The sequence below is a fragment of the Balaenoptera ricei genome, chromosome 5, assembly GCF_028023285.1.
Source record: "Balaenoptera ricei isolate mBalRic1 chromosome 5, mBalRic1.hap2, whole genome shotgun sequence".
Lineage (NCBI taxonomy): Eukaryota > Metazoa > Chordata > Mammalia > Artiodactyla > Balaenopteridae > Balaenoptera > Balaenoptera ricei.
Genome location: NC_082643.1, coordinates 58,913,882 through 58,918,337, shown reverse-complemented (window position 1 = coordinate 58,918,337; position 4,456 = coordinate 58,913,882). Strand labels below are relative to the sequence as shown.

At 40.7% G+C, this 4,456-nt stretch overlaps 1 pseudogene; it reads right to left on the bottom strand.

Annotated features, from left to right (window-relative positions):
• Window positions 1-460: 460 nt before the first annotated feature.
• On the bottom strand, window positions 461-3,951 carry LOC132366235 (elongation factor-like GTPase 1; annotated as a pseudogene).
• Between the last annotated feature and the right edge of the window lie 505 nt (window positions 3,952-4,456).

The following is a 4,456-nucleotide window of genomic DNA, read 5'->3' as shown; positions in this document are numbered from 1 at the left end:
CCTACAGCTGGATATCTTTGTCCTTTCCTTTCTGTACATCTGGCAAGGTTGTACTCTACACAGAATTCTAGTCATTCATATCCTGGTCAATAAGTGGTATTATCAATCTTTTTGAATTTCATCTTTTCTTTTGAATGCATAGTGTTACCCTATTTTTGTCATAGATGTATTACTCACCTGAAATGGTGTCCTTTATCTTCCAAGTAAAGCCAAGTAGATTCTTTTGCTCTTCCTGGAGTGCCAGCCATGTCCAGAAAAGCATTATCCATATCCAGGGTGATACATAGAACAAAAGTTGGAAATAGAAGCACTCTGTTCAGTCACTGTTGTGATGTCAAGCATTGTGGGAACAACTGTAGCCTCTTTTGGTTAAACCCTGATGGTCTACAATAAGGCTCCAAGTAGAATATCTACCAGTGGAGACTAGGTTTGGCCCATGAGTCAGTATTGCAGATATCAGTTACTTATTTTGGCTGAGGGTTCTCTGCTTTTTCCATGTGCTCCACAATCTTTTCCAGAAAAAAGCCTTTCTACTTTATCACCATGTTCATGTACTTCCATGTCTGGTTCTCTGAATCAGCCTTTTCCCCAAAATGCAAGTACTTTTCCTCAGTGGTTGGCACCCAGGACAGGTTGCTGGAATGATTTCCCAATGGCTGAATACCAGTTATGAGCTGGCTTCTTCCTGATTTCATCCATGAAGTAAGCTTTTGGCCATGGGCAGCAGAGGCTTAATGAAAAACACGTCTGCCTAATCTTTTCTTTTTCTTGAAACACTTAAACTTTTCTCTTTGACAAGACAGTATAGACTTACTAAGCCAAGAACATTACCTGTGGGCATGATGCCACATATGTGCATAACTGCCAGCAGGCACTGAGGTCTCACTTGTAGCACATCTCAGCACACTTCTCTCATGGTGGCAGTTAGCTGTCCTGAGAAGAGTCCACAGCAATCAGGCAGTAACACTTCTCCTTTCTGAGCAGTCCCCTTCTCAAAAGGCTCAGAGCAGCCATCTTGGTTTTCATCTTGACCAGATTAGGTTTCATCTTCCCCCTGTTTCTCCTTTAATAGACCACTTGGCTCTTGATTCTGCTTATCACTTGCTCCTTGTTGCTCGAAGTTACTTAAGGCTCATATTCTAAGACAAAACAGATGCCCATGAGAGGGCATCCATGAGAGGATGGGCCCAGAGGGGGCTGCTATTGGAAGATACTCACAATGCTGTTGTCCAAATCTCAGTATTTACTGGCTTATTTGGAAATTTGATCAGTTGGGCCTGGTCATATCAAATTCTGAAAAGCTTCACTATTATGGACTAATAGGTTGGACCCAAATTTTCTTGGGACAAACAACCAGATTTGGCCAACAGTGTTCCTCCATTTTCTCCCTGTTAGATGTTGCTCTAGTTTTCCCTTGAATTCACAATTCCCTCTTAGATCTTCTGGTGGATCATGAATATTTCTGCCCTGATTCACTGAGGATGTCAGTTCCTCCATAGAACAAACCAGATCACTATTTTCTTCCAGAATCTGACTGACTTCTTCACACTGAGCTTGACAAATTTATTGAAAGTTGTTTTGGTGATTAGCATGAGTCAACCTGGATTCCTTCATGGATTTTGCTTTCTTTTGTTCTGTGTATGACTGTAATTTTTTGTTGATTGGCTATTCATTTACTATATCAATTTTTGAAGGTTTTATGATTGTTCTTCTGAATAGAATAATGGGTTCAGGTACACTGATTTGAATCTTTACAAATTTTTCTTTAAGTCATCAGGCATTGTTGAATGTGGATTTCTCTGGTTGTAACTAAAATGTGCCCTCAGCTCAATTTCCTGAATTAAATTCCAAGGGGTCATTTGGTTTAACAGCTTCATTTCTTTGATGAGGTGGGGCATTTCACTTGGGGGTCTTTATTCAACAGCAACCCTGACAATAAGGGTGGCTACGAAGTTGAGTGGAATAAATGGTAGGCAGGATGGCAAGCTACACAGTATTGCAGGAATCACCACAAAGTCTTGTAGGCCTCCTATTCTTAGAGATAGCCCCTCTAGATTTTCCAGTTCCTAGTTTCATTCTAATCAGAAGATCTGTGTTCTTAAGAATACAAAATGGCATGTGAGGACTTGGGGAAGGACATCTGCTGGAACTGAGAAACCTAATGGTACCAGTTGCAAAAGCTCAAGCTGACCGTCCTTGGGCCATCTTTCTTTTATTTCCTCTTCAAGCCATATGAAATACAACATACTTGATTGTTTCCCTCCTAAAACACAGGTTTAAAGGTCATAATCTCCATCTTTTGCTCATCACCTCTTGACTCTTCTCTCTTTGGATTTGTTTCATGGGCACTCCCATTTGGGGTGGGCTAGAAAGGCACCTGCCCCTGAACTGCTGCCAGCTTCTCCATGTGCCTTTGTCTCACGTCCTCATGTCAGATTTCTTCTTGAGTGAGAGATCATGGCTTATTGTGAGGGAAAACCTTAGCACTAACTGGAAATATTTTGGAAACAAAGATTATAACTGGAGGATTGTCTTCACTTCTACATCTCATAAAAGCTACATTCAGTGCCTGGGTTTCTTGTGGAAGAGAATCAAACATTTGTCCTCTTGTGCCCATTAATTTCTCCACTCTCTCAGCTATAATATTAAGCAAGCTATAACGTTTCTGACACACTATAGCAAGAACAGTTTGGGATATGGTGGCCACTGACATTAAATGGCATTGTTCTGAACTTTAGTATCTAAATGTGTTGCCTTCTGGGCTCCAATATTTTATCCTAAAGAACTTACTATTTTATTAATTTTTTCTTTGTTATTTTTCAAGACAGCATCATATAAACTACATATATTTTCCAGGATCAACTTTATAAATAAAAAATTTCTTTCCTTTTGCCTGATCAATCCTCCTAATTTTCTTATTCTTTATAGTCATCTAATAATCTCCTCACAGGTTTTCAAAATATCTTCCTTTTTGATGCTAATCTTTTGACTAGATTTTGTCAAGGAGCTCAATTCCAAAGTCTCACCCATCCAATGCACTGGTAACCATATTTCTTAAATCTGGGAGAAGTAACATAAAAAGTATCCATATCCTCTAAGCCAGTGCTTCAGTCATATTCTTGCCTTCCTTGTTCAGAATTTGGATTCACTTGCAATTTAGTCTCTCTCTGCTCTCCTTCTGGGACGTTAGAAGTAAAAGAGTTCCTGTGAGTGCATTAATCTCTTCTAAAAGATGTGTCAGATGAGAATAAGCCTCTTGTGGAGTGAATTTCAGTTCCACTATCAAGTAATCTCATTTACTAATCACTAAACCTAGATGAATATTTTTGATCCAGACTTGTCACAGAACTTCTTATATCTGCAGACAGACTGCTTCCATCACATTTACCACAACGATGTACCCATCACAAATGCAACCAGCTTATACTTCAGAGGCAAAATCGGTATGTCCTGGAGAGTGTATCAGGTTAACCAGGTGGTCCTCATTACTTGGGTAGATGAGGGGCAGGTGTGGACTGCCCTCAAGCTGGTCAGCGATCTCCACCTGCATCTAAGCCTGGACAGCCTGACTCTCTTGCATAACGTAGTGAGATGGAAGTGGATTTCATAGTGATACCTCACATCTGCTAATTTTCTCTGCAGTCCACGTACATTTACCCTTCCTCAGATATGTCTTGACTATTATTGGCCCTTTGTTCTTCTATATGAATTTTAGAATCAGCATATCAAGTTCCTGCTTGCCAGGCAACTGCCATTACTAGATATAAGACAGTCAGTCAGGGCAACAGGAGCCAAAACACAGATATGTCTGATGTTGGCAGTGTTTCTTTGGAGTTGAATCATCTTATCCAAACTATTGAAGGCTGTGGCCACTTTATTTCTTGTGAAGACTTCAGCCCCCAACTCAGCTCCGGCTCTTGGCACCCAGCACACCACATGTGAATGAGGCATGAAGGCCTCCAGGGGTTTTGTTTGTTTGTTTTTGTCATTGGGAGACTTTGTGATTGACAGGCCATTCTGCTGCCTAAACTTGCATTTTTAAAAGGCTTCAAGAAATGAGTAAAACATCTGTGAGGCTTGCAGGGTACTGGGCTAACAGACTAGGTGGCTACTTGATACCTACCCTGGCAAAATGACTCTTTTGGGGTTTGGAACAGACCTCTCAGCAGTCATTTAAAGGAGGAAGGCTAAGCTGACCTAACAGCCAGCCCACTCACTCAGGGCTAGCAGAGGGTGACCTGTCCTCACAATTGGAAAGAAATAGTATCCACCCATGACTAAGCCAGTTAAGTTTTTTCCAAAAATTCATAGGCAGAGTGGAGTATGTCCCTTAAGGACTAACAGCTGTCCTATAAAAAGAATGTAGACATAAAACCATAGTACCATAAAAGTACAGATGAGATGGAGCTTACTGGGAAAATCTTAGAGGCAGAGAAGAAACAGTGTCCAGAATCTC